This window comes from Mirounga leonina, unplaced genomic scaffold (genome assembly GCF_011800145.1).
Source record: "Mirounga leonina isolate KUSES-001 unplaced genomic scaffold, KU_Mleo_1.0 Mir_154, whole genome shotgun sequence".
NCBI classification, from domain to species: domain Eukaryota; kingdom Metazoa; phylum Chordata; class Mammalia; order Carnivora; family Phocidae; genus Mirounga; species Mirounga leonina.
In genome coordinates, this window is record NW_023270389.1 from 40150892 (window position 1) to 40173828 (window position 22937).

A 22937-nucleotide genomic window follows, 5' to 3' on the forward strand; every position below is an offset into this window, starting at 1 on the left:
GAATATTATGCAGCCATCAAAAGGAATGAGATCTTGCCATTTGCAACAACGTGGATGGAACTGGAGGGTATTATGTTGAGCGAAATAAGTCAAACAGAGAAAGACATGGATCATATGACCTCACTGATATGAGGAATTCTTAATCTCAGGAAACAAACTGAGGGTTGCTGGAGTGGGGGGTGGGGTGGGAGGGATGGGGTGACTGGGTGATAGACACTGGGGAGGGTATGTGCTCTGGTAAGCACTGTGAATTGTGCAAGACTGTTGAATCTCAGATCTGTACCTCTGAAACAAATAATGCAATATATGTTAAGAAAAAAAAAAAGAAGAAGAAGAAGAAGGTAGCAGGAGGGGAAGGATGAAGGGGGGGAAATCGGAGGGGTAGACGAACCATGAGAGACGATGGACTCTGAAAAACAAACAGGGTTCTAGAGGGGAGGGGGGTGGGAGGATGGGTTAGCCTGGTGGTGGGTATTGAGGAGGGCACATTCTGCATGGAGCACTGGGTGTTATGCAAAAACAATGAATCATGGAACACTACATCTAAAACTAATGATGTAATGTATGGGGATTAACATAATAAAAAAATTAAAAAAAAAAACAAAACACTGTCAGCACGCCGGGGGGCGGGGGGGGGAAGAATGCACACTGAGTAATCACACTGAAAGGAATGTATAGCAGGATAAACTCATTGGCTGTTTTATATACACTATATATTTTTTAATATAGAATATATTCTACAAGACCACAATTCAGTATATATCTAAATATTTTTCTCAGAATATACTCATTTTATTTTTTTTGTAATATTGCTTAAAAATAAAACAGTTTGGATCAAAAATATATCTTCAAATTTATAAAGACCTTTATATGACATGATGCTGGTTATTTCATTTCATTTTCACTTTAAAAAATGAAATAAAATGATGGAAACACTATTAAAATTTTAAAATCTGGGTCTTGATCATGGTTCTGTCTAGAGAAATTTGACCTAAGGAAGTCCTTGATGTGGCTCCGCTACAAATGTGTTCTGATTTCTTCCCGTTGCTTCTGCGTTTTTTATGCTGAAAAAAGAGAACAGTTACCAAAACCTCAGGTACTATCTTAATATATAATGGCTGTTATTAATTTGTTATATAAGTCCCTCAAAAGAACACTGAGCTTTCTTTAGTTTTCAAACTGTGTCTTGGGCAAGTGTAGTGGTAGGAGACTATGTACCTGATTCAAATTTTATTTCTTAAGTTTGTCCCCACTCCACCCCAATTTTAGAGAGTACCATTCTTAGGCTAAACTTGAGAATCTTCTCCATGTTATGCAGCTCCTTACAGAGAACATTGACTCAGTAGTTATTCTTGATGGGCAATTTTTTAAAAATCTCTCAATCTCTCATAGTTTAAGTGGACTTCCTCGCATTTTGTCTACCATATAGATGGAAAAGATCTACATAAAGATCTTCATATTTGAATATGGATTAAGTTGTCTGTCACCCTTTCCTATTTTTTGTCAGCTACTTACTAAGTTTATTAAAGCTCCAAACACCGTTTCAAGTGCCTCACATGTATTAACAAGTTCAAGTCTCATGATAGCCCTGTGAGGTAGTATTGTTATCCCAATTTAATAGGAAGCTGAAACACAGAAAGGTAAAGTGACGCTCAAGAATACCCAAGGAAAAAGTGGGGAAGCAGAAATTTGAATTTAGGCAGTTTTGAATTTAGGTAGTCTGGCTTTAAAACATCTATTGTCAACCACTATGTACATAGTTTCTAGAACCCCTAAATATGGTATTTCCCCCAATCTATTCAGGTTCTATACAGGTTGGAGTATTTTTCCATTTTGTAGGTTATTTGTGGCTCTCCTTTAAACCTCTTTCTTTCCTCCTTGCCCAGCTTTGTGGAATCCAATACTGCACACACTGAGAGTCTGAAGAATTTTGAGAAGGGTGAGACAGTCATCACGCAGTCTTACCTGTTGACTCACACTCCTGCTTCTGGAACTACAGACCTGCAGTGTGGACTCGCAGTTGAATTTTTTGAAATACCTATATGTAGCCTAGGTGTTAGCTGTCCCTACAGACCACACAGCCTCTGTTTGCCCTCTCTCAGTCTTGATGCAAAATGGCACCTCTTTGAATTGCTGAGAAAGAGTCTGCATCAGAAACATTGGTAATTGCACAGAAACAGAGGGGAAAGTTGGACCAAGAGCACACCCCCTACAGTCTGGAGTCTGGAGTCTGACTACCTGAGTCCAAATCCCAATTCTACACCTTTCTCGCTCAATGACATTGGCAAATTACTTAACTTCTCTCTGACTCAGTTTTCTCATCTCTAAAATGGGGAAAATAATGTAAATACTATCTTATAGTGTGGTTGTGAGGATTAAGTCAGTTGATCTATGCAGAGCACTTAGAAAGTGCTGAGGACACCAAAGAGTACAATGTTAGCCATTTTTGCTCACTTAATTGTTACTATTAATTCTCCTCTCTTCTGTGTGACATCAACTGGCTGGCTTCTATTTCCACCTTCCTAAGCAACCCTTATTATGCAGAGTACTTGGGCTTTTTCCTAGCCTCCACCACCACTACAAACCCCAACCCTTCGCAGTTCATTAAAGGTCTTCCAGTGAACCAGAATCCACCCTCTCTAAAAATCTGGGGAACTATAAAGAATGAGAAAGCTGTCACACATAGAGACCTCTTTCTCCCATCTTTCCATGGCTTGTTCAGCTTCACTATCCCACTTCCATCCTTAAAGACCTCACTTTTATTCAAGCGATTGTAATTGGTTGAGATTCTTTTCCAAGTGCAGCACAGAGTATCCTGTGTTGAACACAAAGATGTACCACCTAGAATCCCTTAAAGGAAGGCTGTGTTGCACCCAATGCTGGGTGTGCAGTCAGTGAACAGCCTTTACCATCAGCCACTTCGTGGATTACTTTAGCTGCAGGGGATCATTTTGCCCAAGGTCATGCCAGGTTAGCAGGAGAGTGGTACGCATCCAACGACCGACAAAGAGAATGTAAAGGCTCGAGCTTCTCAGCCCAACACAGTGCAATTTGGGCAGACCATTTGCACTCCAAAGTCTTCCCATGGAGTTAGCTGAGGCTATAGGACCTGTATGATAGTGTGACGCCCCCCTCAACCGCATCCTGCTTCCTCCGCCTCCTCTCCATAGGTGTTCATACCAAGGACATTCCCTAGTAAATATCCAGCACGCTAAATTTTGTCTGAGTCTGCTTTTCAGAGACCCCAACCTGTGCCACACTCTAAACTTAGTGTATAAATGGAGTGAATGATAGCTAACGCTTTCTGAGCACTTATGCTAAGCACCATGACCCGCATCATGCATATGGTATCTCATTTAATTTTCATAGTGTATGGAAGTACATACTATTACTATCTCCCTGTTATAGATGAGAAAACAAAGACACAAAGTTATACTTTGGAGGTAGAATTTGAACTCAGACCATGACTCCAGAACCTACGTTCTTAACCATCATACTACATTCTATCCCATCATATTATCTACTTAAAAAAAAAATTATTTTTAAGTAATCTCTCCACCCAACGTGGGGCTCAAAACTGCAACCCTGAGATCAAGAGTCACATGCTCTACTGACTGAGCCAGCCAGGTGTCCCCATAATATCTACTTTTTTTTTTTTTTAAAGATTTTATTTATTTATTTGAGACAGAGAGAATGAGAGAGAGAGAGCATGAGACGGGGAGGGTCAGAGGGAGAAGCAGACCCCCCGCCGAGCAGGGAGCCCGATGCGGGACTCGATCCCGGGACTCCAGGATCATGACCTGAGCCGAAGGCAGTCGCTTAACCAACTGAGCCACCCAGGCGCCCCATAATATCTACTTTTTAAGTGAAATATTAAACCATATCTTATAAACCATAAACATATAATAGATACAATTTAGGGAAACATAGTGACTGACAGAATCACTTCATTATCTGGTGAAATTTACACCTCTCTCTAGAGATAAAACCTGGCAAAAAGATTTGAAGCTCTGTTAGAAAGAATACCTTTCTAATAACAAAGGCAAGCTGCGGTTCTGATTTTCCTAACTCGAATGTACATGCAACTAGACATTTAAAATCTCTGCCAATGCCAATTCTATCAAATTGGCAAAGGTTCTAATATCTGAAAATACTGTAAAGCCCAGAGTATTTTGCTCCATGTCTCCTCTGAAAGAGTCTTTATCTCTGGCAGTTCATTATCTGTCCATTGTTCAACAGATGATTCAAACTGTGGTTGCATAGTGTAATACTTGCTGTTTGAAATAGAACATCTTCGTGGGCAGATTCCAGTGAAATCTTTCTCTTTGGAAATAGTCCCAAAGAATTAGATTTTCTATCGTTAGCTGGTAGGTTCCAAAGACCAAAGGTTTGCTCCTCTGAAATATTTGCATTAGTCTTGGATAGGCAAGTTGACAGAGAGGAAATGAAGTGTTTTTCTGTTCTGGAAACGTAGCCAACTTTCTATCTCTGTCTTCACCTCTAAGTACTAATTGTTACTGAATCAGCAGCTCTGATTTTTGAGTCATGTGGTTATTCTTGAAGTAACTATTTGACCTTTGCCATCCGCACCCCCCGCCCCCCGCCGGGGAGATCAATGTATATTAGATGATTGGACTATAATTTAAGCTCAGATTTAGTTCTAAGCAACGAATCTTTTGCCTTTGTATCATGTTATCTCATTAATGCCCCTAGGAAAGTGGCACAAACATCAAAATTTACAACAGTCTCAACATCTGCCTTAAATCTTTCACAGTGTTCAGGGAGGAATGTAAATATATATGTGCATCCTAAAATTACTTTTTAATATGAAATAAAATATAAATAACACAAACAAGTGGGATGGATGGATAAAGTCAATATAATTCACATAGCTATGTCTCCCATAATTAGAAAGTTGTTTAAGGGAGCCTGGGTGGCTCAGTCGTTAAGCGTCTGCCTTCGGCTCAGGTCATGATCCCAGGGTCCTGGGATCGAGCCCTGCATTGGGCTCCCTGCTCCGCGGGAAGCCTGCTTCTCCCTCTCCCTCTGCCCCTGCTTGTGTTCCTGCTCTTGCTATCTCTTTCTCTGTGTCAAATAAATAAATAAAATCTTAAAAAAAAAAAAGGAAAGTTTTTTAAGTGCTCTATATTTGTTTCAAATCTTAAACATAAGCATATGAGTTTAAACAAACAAACAAAAAAACCCCAAACCAAACAAATTAAAGCATGGTCTCATGGTTTCTTCAAGGCATCAACTTTCCTCAAAACAATACAAACAGCACAATGAAGTCAAAATATGTAAATAGTATAAACAGAAATGTGTAAAGCCAGAAAGCAGCTGAACAGAAAAAGTTTGGAATTAAGGTGCTGGGATAATCAGCAAGCCTGGTAAAGTCCATTTTTCAGACGGTATGAGGTCATGCTTAAGATAGCAAAATACTTCTGGCGCCTTTCATCTGAGGTTCTCCAAGTGCTTTGCTGACATTATCTAATAGCAAATATTATTACCCCCATTTTATAGGTGGAGAAACTAAGATACCAAGAGATTAAATAACTTACTTAAGCATGTACAATGAGTCAGTGGTGGAACCAGAAATTTATTTCAGGAATCTAATCTACTTTTCTGTTCATATCACTAGGTCAGCTTTCCAGATCCAAAAGACATTTATTGGTGTAAATTTGTATTAAATGTACTTTTAAAACCAATATTATCTTTTGTAAACAATTAAATGAAAATGCTTTTGTTGGAAGCCATGGTTGCTTTTCATGGGAGAAATTTAAGAGGTGATTCAAAAATAAATTATCTCAGATTCAAAAAAGTAGCCACATTAGGTTTAGGTTATTTAGTAGAACCTATGTTAGGTATCTAGTATAGAACCATACGAAATTATGTCAGTTAGTATCCAATGTCCTAATGGTTATTCTGTGTGTGTGTGTCCTACATTATTTTTAGTAAGGTAGACATGAACAGAAAAGGTTTAGGGATTATTCTATACTTTCTACTCCCACTCAGAACTGTCCCTGAAAATTCTGTAATTTCTATGGGAACAAATTATGAAGGGAGAGGGTGGTTCTTGTTTGTTCTCATTTCAAGACTGTTCCTTTGATTTTAGTCCTAATCTCTAAGCTCCTTTAACTCTTTTATAGTCTGCTTTATGAACACAAACTTTTCAGTGCAGAGTTGGTATTACTACTTCTGACAAAAATCACAAGAACAGGGGTGCCTGGGTGGCTCAGTTGGTTAAGCGACTCATTCTTGGTTTTGGCTCAAGTCATGATCTCAGGGCTGTGAGATCGAGGCCCATGTCAGGCTCCATGCTGAGCACGGAGTTTGCTTGAGATTTTCTCTCCCTCTCCGTCTGCCACTCCCACTTGTGCTCTCTCTTTCTCTAAAATAAATAAATCTTTTTTAAAAATCACAAATACAAATTGTTATATTTATATATACTGATATCAAATACTTGTGCTAGAAGTAAACTAATCACAGGACAAAAAGTTTGATAGTATTAACTGCATGTGAACTCTAACTACATTTCAAAATGGGGAATTCATAAATTTCTCCTTCATTTTGGCCTGAGCTCAGGATTAAAGTTACTGATGAGAGATCAGGTTAATTTAGGGCAGAGAGCTGCATTTATTTAAACATCCACAGATATACACGTCCTTTCTTTTATCACCTGTGTGGTATGGTTAAAAGGTTACCAGATAGTTGGGCAAAGAGAGGAATCATGAACCCAGCAAACAGAACTATTTCTCCCTTAGTCACCCCTACCTTATTTGTTCAGCCAACGCATAGAAATCCACAGCCCAGTGGGGTTTTTTGTTTGTTTTTGTCAGAGAGAGAGAGAGAGAGAGAGCACGAGAACACAAGCAGGGGGAGCAGAAGGAGGAGCAGCCTCCCTGCTGAGCAAGGAGCCCGATGTGGGACTCGATCCCAGGACCCTGGCATCATGACCTCAGCCGAAGGCAGACGCTCAACCGACTGAGCCACCCAGGCGTCCCCTCCAGTGTTCTTTCTACGACTGCTTAGAGTGGCCACACTGTGTAGCGGAACAGGCACACCTTCTGGACTCAGAAGATGGAGGTTTCACATGTAGTTCTTCCAGTCTTCAGCCCGTGACCGAAAGCAAGCCACGTCATGGCTCCAGGCTTCAGCTTCCTCATCTCTGAGGGAGGGGTTGTGGTGATACTGCATTAAGGTTTTGTTGAGCATTAAGCAAGACAATGTGTGTGAATTACTGAGGTTACTAAAGGTTGTACAAGAGTTATTTATATATATATATATAGACATATGTTATATTAGTTATATGTATTAGTTATAACCATTTATATACGTAAAATAATTATCAGCACGTGTTAGGACAGTATATATGTTTGCACAAATTTTTCCATCCATGCTTAATCTGTGCAGTCACTTGTATTTCCAAAACCAGCTCTCTCTTCACCATCGCTCTTCTTCCCGCCTGTCCATTTTTCTGTCTGGCGGCTCCAGCTGCTTTTTGCCCCCTTATAACATTTGGCTCAGGCAGTAGGATTTGTAAGCAAATGCTCACATGTTCTCATTTCTTGTTTCAACAGGTGGGGAGCACCCAATCCTGGGATTCCAGGAGTGTTTTTTAGTGGCTGATAAGCCCCATTAAAACCTGTGGGTCTTCTTCCACGCTGGGCACCCAGCTGCCTTTTTCTATTTTTGGAAGGGCCACAGAAAATCTCCTGTCAAGAGTTTAAAACTTTCCACAGCCTGAAAATAGGGTGGTTCACCCCTTGCAAAATATAACCTGGTCTGGTTACATGTAACCTTATTCTGACTTATATTCTTCAGCAATTTTTTTTTAATTGCAGCTGTCTTGCTCTGCAATGTTCCACTGCATATTTCATTTGTATTATTGGTCCATAAAACAGCATTGAAACAGAGAGATGCTCTAAAAAGAGACACTCTTCCCTTTAAGAGTGTTCTGAGAAAAAGGGGTTGCCTTTGTACAGTAAAGGGATTTCCATGCCTGTTAGCTAAGCTATTTAAAAGAAATGCCAATAGGGAAAATACTAAAAAGAAGGCACTCAACATTAAAAGAGACTAACCTTTGAAGGTGCATGGAGGTAAAAATAGGAAAATAGAATTTTTAAAGCTTAAAAAATTTCAAAATCACCCATTTCAGAAGTACTCTTGTTCTTAACAAGTATAAAACTTAATTTGTGGAAAATGGCAAAGACTCGGGACTTAGATTTAGACATATTGGTTGTTTCATTCACAAATCTTGTTGAGGAATTCTAAGAAGATGAAAGCAAATCATAGTAATAAAATGATCAAAAGTCAGCCTCACCTAATCCAGACCCACTCCCCAACACCAGAGTCTATTATTTTTATGTACTGTTATATACTGATATATAAATATATATATATATACCTAGAGAATACGTCTAGAATTATTTTGATTTTTATTTACATAAAAGTCAGACGGCAGACATCGTTTAAGCAAGTTTTTTTTTTACACTCCACAACGTTTTTATTAAAAAATTTGGGGGGATGTACCCATTGTTTCCAACTTCTCACAATTGCTACAATAAATTAATCTATGATTTTAAGCCTCTATATTTAAAAAAAAAAAATCAGCCTCAGGTTTGTTTTAAATCCTAGTTTGCTTTTGACCTTATCAGAAATAGAAAAAGGAAGAAACGCACTAACCCCACTGCTTCGCTCTATTCCAACAGCACTTCAGTACTCATTGTAAGGGAGGGATTAACCACCAAAAAAAGTGTGGATTTGAAGTAATTTTCCAGATAATTCAATCCCCAAAAAGCTACTTTGAACTGAACAACCATATATCTAAGGAGTGGACTTTGTTCTTTCTCAAATTTTCACCTAATTCTCCTAGTCTACTTCATTGGTAGAATGAATTCATCCATCTATCCATTCAGTGAGTTTTTCACTAACTGTTAGACCTAAAGGCACAGCACTCTGTTAAACAGGTTTTATTTACATTATTTGTTTTTATTTTTTAAATTTCAGTATAATTAACATAGTGTTAAATTAGTTTCAGGTATACAAAATAGTTATTCAGCAATTCTGTTTTTCCTTTTAAGATTTTATTTATTTATTTGACAGAGACACAGCGAGAGAGGGAACACAAGCAGGGGGAGTGGGCAGGCTTCCCACAGCAGGGAGCCAATGCCTGGCTCAATGCGGGGCTCGATGCGGGGCTTGATCCCAGGAACCTGGGATCATGACCTGAGCCGAAGGCAGAAGCTTAATGATTGAGCCACCCAGGCATCCCAACAATTCTACACCTTATTCAATGCTCACATCACAGTAAGTGTGCTCTTAATCCCCATCACCTATTTCACCCATCCTCCACCCAACTCCCCTCTGGTAATCACCAGTTTATTCTCTATAACTAAGAGTCTGGTTTTTTGTTTTGTTTGTTTTGTTTTGTTTTTAGAGAGAGAGAGAGCATGAGCTGAAGGAGGGGCAGAGGGAGAATCGCCAGCAGACTTTGCGATGAACGCAGAGCCCAATGTAGTCTCTATCCCAGGACCCTAAGATCATGACCAGAGCTGAAATCAAGGTTGGGGTGCTTAATCAACTGAGCCACCCAGGTGCCCCAGTCTGGTTTTTTTAAACAGGTTTGTTTTATTTGTGATCATGAAGAAGGGGCGTGCCCTTTGTGAAGGACATGTTTATCCTTTTCATGTTAACTTTACACAACACAGGATGTGCTTCCTAAATTCCCACTCCTTTACCAACCAGTATGAATGAGTAACTCAAAAACAGGGTGGGAGAAAGTGTAGATCCTACTGCCGATTTAACTGCTTGTCCTACAGTCCCATTACATCTTGAAGCCATATCCTATACCTCAAGAAAAAGATACATACCCTAAAATCAGAATCCCTACTAACGTTAGGTCCATTCGGGTTACTTTCCTTGTTCTAGAGTCACAGGGCAAGTCATTGTGAATAGAGGGTTTGTAATCAGGTCTAGGCTGGATGAATAATGCCCTGCCACTCAATATGAAAGTTTCAAGCCCTTATAAACCCTGAGGTGTTTTATCACAAGGATTTCATTCTTAACAACTGGTTTGTGCAAAATCAATATTAATTGTATTTAGAGCTTATTTTGAGTGGGGTTTTTTGTTTTTGTTTTTTTAAGACAGAGAGAGAACACATGCACACAAGAGTGGTAGGGAGAGGCAGAGGGAGAGAGAATCTTTTTTTGTGGCGGGGAGAGAATCTTAAGCAGGCTTCACACTCAGCACAAAGCCCCAAGTGAGACTCAATCTCGCAACCCTGAGATCATAACCTGAGCCAAAATCAAGAGTCAGATACCTAACCGACTGAGCCACCCAGTCACCCCTGAAGTGGAGTTTTAAGATCTTTTTTAATGTTAGAAAATAAATTCCCAGGCCATCTAAATACAAGTTTGTGCTTACTTAGGCTTGTTTGCTGCTAAATTCATTTGAAAATCTCTGATCTTTTTCTTAAGAGTGATGTCTTGACTTTCCCAGATAAGGATAAACCTTTTACCTAGGGGTAAAGCAGAACCAATCTGTTTTAATATCTCTACACAGGAGGTTGTAAGTAAAGTAAGTGAAGTAAAGGGCTCTGTTTTAGCTTCACTAGACCTGTTTTATTGGAATTTCTTTTCTTCCAAGCTACGGCATTTTGCAATGGTCAGGTAACTTTTTACGTTGAAGAAGAATGAGATTATGAGCCACAAATGAGCTCAATTCCCAAGTTCCTCTTTTTCAGTGAGGTAGACAAACATTACTTGCTGCCTTATTGGTATATTTTATCTGTGACTATGAATGACTGAATCCTCAAAGAACTTTTAGGTACATTCTACATTATGTATTTCTGGCAGCAATATGCTTCATAATATGCCCTCTCAAAGAATCTCAAAATCTCAGGGCAATTCTGCTGAGCTGAGTCATGGTCTCAGGACTGATTAAGTGACACCAAGCATGAGAAACACAATATTGTTAAGCATAGACTTATATCTACAAGTTTGTCCAGTAAAAAAGAGACTCTGCTGAGATGGTCCAGTGTGTTCTTACCATAGGTAAATTCTTGCCCTGTTTTTCATTTAGGGCTGTAAGGATGATTAAACCAGTGGGCCAAAGCCCACTGCAAACCCTGTAATAATATCATACCTAATTCTCAGCTGACATTTAGTCTGCACTGCTTTGGTTGTTTAAGTATTAAAATAGTTCTGCACTAAATGACATATCTGATAAAGAGTTAGTATCCAAAATATATAAAGAACTTATAAAACTCAACACTCAAAAAACAAATAACCCAATTAAAAAATGGGCAGAAGACATGAATAGACATTTTCCCAAAGAAGACATCCAGATGGCCCACAGACACATGAAAAGATGCTCAACATCACTCATCATCAAGGAAATACAAATCAAAAGTACAATGAGATACCACCCCCCCCCATCTGTCAGAATGGCTAAAATCAACCACACAAGAAACAACAGGTGTTGGTGAGGATGTGGAGAAAGGGGAACCCTCCTGCAATGTTGGTGGGAATGCAAACTGGTGTGGCCACTGTGGAAAATAGTATGGAGGTTCCTCAAAAAGTTGAAATAGGACTACCCTATAATCCAGCAATTGCACTACTAGATATTTACCCTAAGAATACAAAAAATACTAATTCGAAGGGTTACATGCACCCCAATGTTTATAGCAGCAGCATCTACAATAGCCAAATTATGGAAAGAGCCCAAATGTCCATCAACTGATGAATGGATACAGAAGATGTGGTGTACATATGCAATGAAGTATTACTCAGCCATAAAAAAAGAATGAAATCTTTCCATTTGCAAGCTAGAGAGTACTATGCTGAGTGAAATAAGTCAGAGAAAGACAAATACCATATGATTTCACACATATGTGGAATTTAAGAAACAAAACAAATGATCATAAGGAAAAAGAGAGAGAGAGAGGCAAACCAAGAAACAGGCTCTTAACTGTAGAGAACAAACTCATGGTTGCCGGGGGGGGGGGAAGGGGGGGGGGGGGGGGGAAATAGCTGATGGGGATTAAGGAGTGCACTTGTGATGAGCACCGGCTGTTGTATGTAAGCATTTGCTCACTAAATTGTACACCTGAAACTAATATTACACTGTATGTCAACTAACTGGAATTTAAAGAAAAACTTAAAAAAAAAAATTAGTTCTGCACTGGTTGCTAAATAGCTGCTGTCCCTTAGCAAACTGATTCCCAAGATCTAACAACTAAGACGTTTATTCTGGCCAAAAAGGTAGGTCTCTAACCCTGCTCCATTCTGCTTGGCTTCCAACCTTACTGGTTATTGTAAAGTTTTAGTGTCACTCCTGCCTAAAACAAATGTGAAAATAAAAGTGAATGACATAACCAGGGTGTGTGTGTGTGTGTGTGTGTGTGTGTGTGTGTAAAGAGAGAGAGACAGAGAGATGTAGGTTGGATCAACAATGCCCTGCTACTCAAATATGAAAGTTTCTTTTCTGTTTTATCACAAGGTTTTCATTCTCAGCAACTGGTTTATGCAAAAAAAATGTTAATTTACTTATAGATTATTTGGAATGGGAATTTTAAGATTTTTTAAGGTTAGACTTTTTAATATTTTTAAGTATTGTATGCATTAATGATATATGATAAATATATCACATGTGATATATTTATATTTTATATTTATATGTATATTTATATGTCATATATGACATAATATATTAAAATATATGATATATTTATGTTATGTTTAAAATATAAATATATGATATTTATATGTTATGATACATAAAATATCATAAATAAAACCTATACTTTATATATTTTTATAAATATATCATATATTTATATTTTATATATCTATCTTTTACTCTTCCATTTTGGCTGTTCTTCCTCCTATTCTCTACATGTATTTTAAAATTCTCATTTATTTATTTATTTATTTTTTATTATTTTTAAAGATTTTATTTATTTATTTGACAGAGAGAGAGCACAAGCATGCGGAGTGGGAGAGGGAGAAGCAGGCTCTCTGTTGAGCAGGGAGCTCAATGCAGGGCTTGATCCCAGGACCCTGGGATCATGACCTGAGCCGAAGGCAGACGCTTAACCGACTGAGCCACCCAGGCACCCCTGATTCTCATTTATCTTTATGTTTAAAATATATTATTTAATATTTTGGAAATATAAAAGCTAAGAAGAATAACAATACAAACATCCACACCTAGCTTGAGAAATAAAACATTACCACCAACACTGTTTAAATTTCTCGTGTCCACATATTAATTCCCCTTCTGCTACCTCAGACGTAATTATATTTCTGAACTTACTCTTTTTTATTCTTTGGCATTTAAAAATATTTTGCTACATTTGTATGTATTCTTAAATAACATTTACCAATACTGCACATGTTTTTAAGCTTTATGGAAGTGGTATCATACCGTTTATCTACTTTTGTAATTTGCTTTTTAATTTTTACTTAAGTTTTATTTTTTTTAAAGATTTGTTTTTAACTTATTAATTTGAGAGAGTGAGCAAGAGAGAGGAGAGAGGCAGAAGCAGACTTCCGGCTGCAAAGGGAGCCCCACTCTGGGATCATGACCTGAGCCGAAGGCAGGCGCTCAACTGACTGAGGTACTCTGGCGCCCCTGTATTTCACGTTTTAAAAACTATATTTGTGAGATTTATTCTTTAACTTATTTTCATTGCTATTTGGTGTTTCACTGTTTAATTTTCCTCTGCTTGCTTACTCATTCTCCTACTGATGGACATATTATTTTCTATTTTTTCTATTATAAACAATGCTTCCGTAAAAATTCTTGTATTTGTCTCCTTGTGCACCTGGATTTTTTATGTGAGTTAGCTATTTAATACAAATCTGAGATGGGATAAGGAGCTTGGGTCAGAATATAAATCAGTATACCATCTCCTTCGTCAAGAAAATCTTACCTCAAAAAAAGTGTCAGCTCACCTGAAATGTGCTTAGTGATGTGTTTGATTTATATAATTGGACAAGCTCTTCATCTTATTGTGGTCCAGTAACAATGAGTTTGAGAATGTGAACCACTTTCAGTGAAATTGTTGGGTCATAGGCACATCTTCAGCTTCACTGCATATTTCCAAACTGTTTTCCCAAATCGTTATACCAATTTATACAGCTATCAGAAGTGCATAAAAATTCTCATTGCTTCATGTCATTGCCAACATGTGGTATTATCAGACCTTTTAATTTTTGCCAATCTGGTGGGAGTGAGATGGTTTTTCATTATGGTTTTATTTTGTCTCTCCCTAATTGCTAGTGATCAGAACATCTTACCATTTAAAATTTTTTAAAATTATTTTTTATTGGGATATAATTGACATAAACATTGTGTTAGTTTTAGGTGTACAGCATAATGGTTTGATATATGTGTATATTTTGATCATACAGTATTTGTCTTTCTCTGTCTGATTTACTTCACTTAGCATAATGTCCTCAAGTTTTATCCATGTTGTGGCAAATGGTTGCCATTTTTAAAAATTGGTTTTTAGGTTTTTTTTTTTTTTTTTTAAAGATTTTATCCTTAAGTAATTTCTACCCCAACGTGGGGCTTGAACTTACAACCCTGAGATCAAGAGTCGCATGCTCCACTGACTGAAACAGCCAGGCACCCCAGTTTTTTGTTTTGTTTTGTTTTAATCACTGAACTTTTCTGAACTGTTGCTACTAATCTGCAATTATTTTCTGCATTTGTACGTTTTTTTTATTCAATGTTCCAAAGGTGGACCATGTCGCCTTACTGCTTTTTATTTATTATTATTGTTATTTATTTATTTAATTTAAAACCCAGTATAGTTACCATACAGTGTTATATTAGTTTCAGGTGTACAGTATAGTGATTCAACAATTCTATACATTACTCAGTGCGCATCATGATAAAGGTACTCTTAATTCCCTTCACCTATTTCACCCACTCCCTTCTGGTAACCATCTATTTATTCTCTCTAGTTGAAGGTTTGTTTTTTTGGTCTGTCTCTCTCTCTTTTTTTTTTTCTCTTTGTTCATTTGTTTCGTTTCTTAAATTCCACAAATGAGTGAAATCATACGGTATTTGCCTTTCTCTGACTTATTTCACTCAGCATTTAACTCTCTAGATCCGTCTATGTTGTTGCAAATGGCGGGATTTCATTCTCTTTTATGACTGAGTAATACCGCATTGTATGTACACCACATCTTCTTCTCCATACACCTATCAGTGGACACTTGGGCTGCTTCCATATTTTGGCTACTGTATGTAATTCTGCAATAAACATAGGGGTGCGTATGTCTTTTCAAATTAGTTTTTTTGTGTTCTTTGAGTAAATACCCAGAAGTAGAAGTACTAGATTATATGATAATTCTATTTTTCATTTTTTACTCTTTTCTACAGTGGCCGTACCAGTTTCCTTATGGCTTTTTAAATCTCCTCCTCCTTCTCTCCCTTTTTTGACCATTCCATTCTTGCCTGTGGAATGTTATTGATGCTCCTGTGACTGCCCCTCCTTCAGCTGGGCACTCCCAATGTCCCCTCATCTTCTGCCCCCAGCCAAATACACTTCTTTCTCTGGGTTCCACTCACCCTGGCAGGCCACTCTTCTAGTAGGATTCCTTCTATTTTAACTTCTTCTTTTTTTTTTTTTAAGGAAAATACCTAATCTTTATTTTAAAATACTTATTTTTAAATGGTTAATATTTTCACATGGTTCAAAATTCTTAAAGTATAAAAGAGTACATCTGATAAATCTCCCTCATACTCCCAGTCATCAATTTCCTTCCACACAGACACCCAGCATTAGCAGTGTCTTCTGCATCCATGTAGAGATAGCTTATACATGTACAAGCAAATATTATATATCTCTCCACCTTTTCTTAACTCAAATAGTAGGGTACTATTTACATGGGTTCTGACTTCAGGTTCTGTTATCTTTGACTTCTTTTTTGGAGCAGGAACACTTAACTTGATGGATACCATTCTCTACTTGGCTGCTGAGGTTTCTGTATCTTTTTCAGACTGAATCTAGCCTCTGTTTCCTCTGGCTTCCAAATTCTGGTGCACACATCAAACTTTACATGTTGTCTCCTCAAAGCCCTTCTCATTAGTTTGAGGTAAAGAAGCAGCTACCTATGCACCCCTCTGCCTATTCTCTCCAAAAACCTTCCTCTCAAATCGTGTGAATCTACAATCTCTCAAGCCTTTCATATCACTGACCAGGTTGAAGGGTCTTGAGAGAGCAGCCAAGAATTGCATAACTGGTGTCAGATTACTTCTTTGCAAATTTGCTACTTGGACGCCTTTCTCATAATTTACTTGCTGTTATCAGTTTGTCTTAGGACCTCACTCAAAAATCGCAATTTAATATTCATTATAGTCAAATATGGTTAAATGCTGTAAGAGTTAACGTGTAGGGTACAAACAAGAGTTACGGCATGTCAAAAAGGTGGCTGTGTTTGAGGTATTTGGGAGGCGAAGGAGAGGCAGGGATCAGCACAAGATATGAGAGGTGGAAATTGGGCATAGGCTGATATGAGGATAACATTGCACTCCACACAGTGACAGGAACTTTTGGTGTTTTCTCTGTTACCCAGGAGGCAGCATGGGGGTAGAGAAGTATAAATAAGCTTTAGAGTAAAGGAGACCTCCAATCCTATATTTGCCTTTTACTGATGGTATAATATTGGGCAAATTGCTTAGCTTTTCACAACCCAATTCCTCTTCTAAAAAAAGTTTTATAATACTTAATAAGGTGGTTGTATAAATTCAGCGAAATAACATACGAAAAGCATCTATCCCACTGCTTTACATAGAATGGATGGGGAAAACAACTAAATAACTCTTTCCTTATGTTGTTTTTCTTGCTACCGCTGGCACCATTGGGATACCCACATTTCCTGTTCTTCCCTCCAGCACAGCTTCCTAGAGACACAGTACACATTTTACATATGTGCAGGATTTTTGTACATCCACTTACATCCTATTCAGGCACAGCTAGAGGCCCTACAAAGGGGGGGGGCAGTTACTGTCTCCTGCTTCTACTGATGAGATCTATTCAACAAGCAGTTATCGAGCACCTATAATGTCCTAGTTACTGACCTAGGCCCTACTGGGGTACAGAGAGAAGAAAGGGTCTTCAAAATACTTAAAGATGAGAAACAGTCTCTGGATAAACAGCTATCTGAGTTCAGAAGGGGGAGGAAAGTTATGGGCAGAGAGCTTGTGTGAAGTGAGCACCTAGCGGAAGGTGGCATTATTTGCAGACAGGTCATTTAAGCTAAGTCCTGACACATGACAGAATTCACCATGCGGAGACTGGGGAAAGAGGATAAAGATATTAGAAGATATGTTGATCGCAGATAGTTTCTCAAAGCACCGTTCTGTCGATGCCTATACCTAACGGGAGGAAACTCCGTTTTACTTGCTCTGGAATCTTTAGCCATCAGACGGCATGCTGAACACAATTGCAACTCTCGCCAATAAAACCGCCACAGTGACAGCAGTGGGTCGCTGCAGCAGCCACAGAACTGCAATTACTCTGAAACTGACTGGGGTAAAGAAGATTTACTTGGACGACAACTGGTGAAACATCGTAAACTCTGAGAAGCTGCAATTTCGACTTCGGCGTTCACCCTGGTCAAACCCCCCCTCCCCTTTTTTTTTTGGCCGGGGACGAAATGCGCAGCAAGAAGGCCCAATTAGCGTCCGAAGAAGGAGGGCGGGGGGAAGGGGGGAGGTCTCCGCTGCGGATCTACTCTGGCTCCTCCCGAGTCCTGCGAGGCACAAACTAGCCACACTAAATATGGCGTTTTCGAGTGTCCTTTCTTCGTTTTATTTCGCTCTCACCTTTTAGCCACACTCAACATGGCCCTAACCGAAGGTTTTATTCCTGTGGAACCGTCTCGGGACAGTTATCGCGAGGCTTGCCTGGGCCCCGACTGCTCCCGCCCTGCCTCGCGCGGCCGCCACTGCCACCGCCTCCGGCGCCGCTCCTCCTCCGTGTCAGTTGTTGGGCTGTAATGGCGACTGGGCCGCCGCTGCCGAAGTGACTCCCAGGCGGGGGAGCGGGGCCGGACCTGCGCCAGAGGGAACTGCAGAGAGCCGCAGCTCGGGGGGAGGCTTGCTGTGGGGGAGGGGAGGCAGCCTTTCCGCCTCTCCTTCCTTCTCTGCAGCCCGGCGGATCCCGGGAGCCGGTGCGAGGCGGGCACCCGGTGCGTCCCCGGAGCGGGGAGGCCAGGCCCGGCAGCCCTGGGGCCGGTCGGTGCGGCATCACTGCACCCTCCGCCAGGCCCCGCGGGATGCACCGTGGGAGCCGAGGGCGGAGGCGACACTCTCAGGTGAGCCGCGGGAGGACGTGGCTGGGACCGCGGACGCTCGCTTAGGCTCTGCTGCCTCTGTCCGCGGTCCCGGGTCCCCGGTGGCGGGGAGAGAGGCGGGGCGGGGCGCCGGGAGCCCTGGCCCTGCCTGGCGTCCCCCTCGGGGAACCTCCTTGGGTTCTGAGCCTTTGCGGGGAGGGCCATCCTGAGACCTGGATTTCAGGTCCTATCGGTGCCTGCCCAAGACGGATTTCCTTCCTTACCTGTCGGTGCTCCCCCCCACCCCCGTTTCCCGCAACTCGCCCCTCCTCCCGTCTGCGAAAGATGTAGGATACATCTCGCCTTTGGTCTCCGGAGAAGTGCTCCTTCTTCACTTGCAGATCAGGCATATTTTAGGAAATTCCGGGCCACTGGCTCCAGTGGCAAGGATGACTGGTTTCTGTTCCTTTTTGGTGAGGATAAACATTCTCAAGTACAGGGAAAACTTTGATCTTCTGCTCCAGTCTAGCAGCTGCTGAATGTAGTCTACCGATTTATTCACAAATAATTTAGTGGGGTATTTAAAAAGCTTTACACTTTGAAAGTTGTCAGTATTTTCCCCCGCCTTCTTTTTAAATGTAGCCCAACATGGTAAATAATATTGAACTAATGTCACAAATACGGTTTGGAATTTCGCTGGGTATTTAGTTTTCAGATAGGAAGTTGCACACAGATATAAGATTTTAATGTGGTTTTAGTGTAGTAGCAAATCTTTCATAAAGGAGGAGGTCCTTCATATAGGACAGGTTGTCAGTAGTAATCGGTATCCATGCACTCCACCTGATTGTTTTGATTTTTTTGTTTTGATGGTGATCCTTGTTTTGAATTTGGAAAAGTCGTTAATGGTTATGTTGTCATGTTAGCGATGCCTCCTGTCTTGTAATTAAAGGTTTTAAAGAAAAGGCTATCTTAGGCCAACCTAGCAACAGCTTGAAAAGGTTTGTAAAAGCAAAGATAAAATACTGAAAGCTGCTCTCCACTTTAAACATTTCTTAGTTTAAAATACTGTTTTTAAACAAGGCAGTATGCTGCTAATAACATGAGATTGTGACTTTGGGGGATTGGTTGTTAGACCCATGGTAGAAGTTGCTTCAAACCCATGGGTGTGTAATGTGAATTAGTTTTGGTGTGCAAATTGACAAACTCCACTCAGTGTAATAAAATCTGAAGCATTGGAGCGTGATTGCATTGAATTTAAGATGCTTTGATCAGAAAATAAACATCAAGCTAAAATACATTGTATGTGTGGATAAGTACATGTATCTCATTTTTTCCTAGTAGCAGGACCTGTGTTTGTAATGATGGTGAGGTCTAATAACTAAACAATTTCATACATACGTGAGGTAATTTCTCTGATTTTTTGAGATAGATTATTATGTAAGAGTGTTACTTAAACAACCATTTATTAATTTATGAATTACGAAGTTGTGAATTTTTTCCTAATGCTTTTGATTGCCAGTCTTTTGCCCATTTTACAACACTTCTGTCATATCATGGACAGAAGAAAGGAGATGGAGTCCCTGTCTAACCAATTTTATTTGTTAAGTTGCTATGTTACAGTGGCAGCAGAAAAGGAGCAGCTGTTTAAACTAATTGACATCATTTTTTGGTGTATCACCACATACGTTATTTAGTCTTTATAGCAGTGCGAGGTAGGTTTGGCAAATATTTTTGTTTTGCAGTTGTGGAAATTGACACATAAGGAAGTTCATTTATTTATATGAATGATGCTCTTATTTCTGCAGATCTAGAATTGTTTATTTTTAGAGGTATAATTTACAGATTAGTTTCAGGTGTACAACGTAATGTTCTGTATATGTATGTATTGTGAAATGATCACCACAAGTCTAGTTAACATTGTAGAATTAGTTTTATTTTTAAACTGAATATTAATATAGATACTTCTGGACCTTGGTAGTTTTAAAATCTAAAAAAATTCTATTTTTGTTTCTTTTGACATGCCGCACTAACTCCTTTATGCTGATTGTCGTTCTTTAAAAACAGTACTTTCAGTAACTTTTGTTTATTATGATGAGCAAATCATGAATTAATTGTAATGGATGGCTTTATGGCTGTATGTACTTTTTGCTTGAACAGTGTTCTTAAGAAATTATAGTTGTCATTTCTCATTTTGTTTGCATACTCATAGTTCTGTCAAGTTTGGTAATTCAAATCATTTATACTCTTGGTTATGAAAAACCAATATTTGGGCCACATGGTAGCATAACTGAAAAGTAGTAACATCTTGGTGATATTATTGTAGAACTGATGATTTAAAAAGTTAACTTGCCATCTACACTTGTGATTGCTCTTTTTGCAGCGTGGGACAAGTTGTGAAATAGTTTTCTTTATTGACGTTTTCTTCCCATGTCAAACCATTTCTAGTGTTGCAAATAGTCCAAAAAACACAACCAAAAGATTGAATAGTGTTTTTTTCCTGCTCTAATAGCTTTTTGTTTATTATTATCACAGGTATAACTTTACATATACTAGCGATTATTTTGGTTGGTTATTTGCCTTTCTCATTTAGTCTGTAAGTTCCATGATGGCAGAGATCTTCTGTTAACTATTTTGTGCCCAGTGGCTAGCATATAGTAAACTAATCAATAAATATTAGTTGAATAAATTGACTAAAGAGTGGTCTTGGCATAATATTTAGAAAACAAAACAAAACACTGGTTCATGTTCCTAGGCACACATCAACTCTTATTAAGAATATACTCTAGAGATATGTTCAAGTTTGCTAGGTAGCAGGGAATGACAGCCTGGGATTAAAAAGCCACTGAGAATAAGCCACAGGTGGATCCTGAAAACTTTATTGGATATTTTAATGATTTGCCTGGGTGTTCTGGCAATAGTTATTATAATTTAAAGAAAATAGAAGGTTTAAGACCCTAACCTAATTAGTACTATAATTATAGGCTCTTAATAACTTTAAGTCACTTCTTAATTACAGCATTGGGAGTTTTAAATCTTAAAGGCCAGCTAGTCCAATTCCCACATTTTACACATAAGTGAACAGTATCATATAGGGGAAATATCTCACCTTAAGTGGTTTCATAACTGGATGAGGAATTCACTATACAACTGCTAAGTCTTCACTTGTTTAATGTCAGATAATTATCAAATCAGACCATGATTGTGACCAACTGGGCAATGTATTCATTCTACATTAGAGTGAAAACTCAAAATAGACCTCTCCATGAATCAAAAATATTTAACTTAAAAATGAACCTCAACCCTCCCCTCTGTCGTTGGGACTATAAATTGGTACAACTAGGACAATATCCTGGAAGGAAATTTGGTGTACTTATCAAAATTAAAAGTGCACATATTTGATATTTCATTTTTAGGAGTTTATCTTACAGAAATTTTAACACAAAGCACAAGAGCAAATCTGTAAGGATGTTCATTTGAACATTATTATAAGTAAATGCCAGTAGTATTTATAAATAAAAAATATTCTAAATGTCCCATTGGTAGGGGAATAGTTGAAATTATAGTATATTTATGCTGTGAAGTACTATGCATTTGTTAACAGGTTGAGGGATAGCTTTCTTTACTTCATGAGAAGCAGCTGAGCGTATCACTGAGCGCAGGGACCATGCAACTAACTTTCTGGGTTCAAATCCCAACAGCATCATTTATCAGATGCGGCCATTAATTAGCAAATTACTTAAACTCATCTATAAAGTGGATATAACTATAGTTCTCACCTGACAGGGCTGTTGTGAGAATTAAATGAGTTGCTATTTAAGCCATAAGTAAGCATAGTAAGCACCAATAAATGTTTAAGTGTTTGCAATTACTGTTATGTACTGACATGGAAGAACGTTCATGATATAATATTGAGTGAGAAAAATAAGTTGCATAACACTGTGGGATATGATTTGGTTTTGAAAAAACAAACACGTGAGAAAGAAATTCAGTTTGATTTTATTATGATTTTGTATGTGCATAGGAAAGAGTCTGTAAGGATAGATATTAAACTATTAGCTGTGTTATCCCTGGGGGAGTGGATGACTTTCCTTTTTTTTTTTTACTTTAGGCACTTTTGTTTATTTTAAGTCCCACTTTTATAATTTTTGAAGCATTTTTTTCTAAAAAAGAAAACATAGAAACAGTTTCTTCTATTAAACAGTCATATAAATGTATTTTTGAATGTAGTTGTTTTTCAGAGATCTGTAGATTTCATCAACATGATATCACAATGAGATTCTCTTTTAAAACTTTTGTTGATGGAAGGCTAAACTTGTAAGTGTACTTATTTTCTTTTTTTATTATGTTAATCACCATACATTACATCATTAGTTTTAGATGAAGTGTTCCATGATTCATTGTTTGTGCATAACACCCAGTGCTCCATGCAGAACGTGCCCTCCTCAATACCCATCACCAGGCTAACCCATCCTCCCACCCCCCCTCCCCTCTAGAACCCTCAGTTTGTTTTTCAGAGTCCATAGTCTCTCATGGTTCGTCTCCCCCTCCGATTTCCCTCCCTTCATTCTTCCCCTCCTGCTATCTTCTTCTATTTTTTTAACATATAATGTATTATTTGTTTCAGAGAAGTGTACTTATTTTCTACT

At 38.7% G+C, this 22937-nt stretch overlaps 1 protein-coding gene across 2 annotated transcripts in view; it reads left to right on the forward strand.

The window, feature by feature from the left end:
- Window positions 1-17979: 17979 nt before the first annotated feature.
- Window positions 17980-22937, forward strand: part of CEP350 (centrosomal protein 350) — a 153633-nt gene continuing 148675 nt past the window's right edge. For both annotated transcript variants that reach the window (XM_035010557.1, XM_035010558.1), the window contains exon 1: window positions 17980-18333. The gene's annotated coding sequence lies outside the window, so the exon portion shown is untranslated. The remainder of the gene's footprint in view (window positions 18334-22937) is intronic.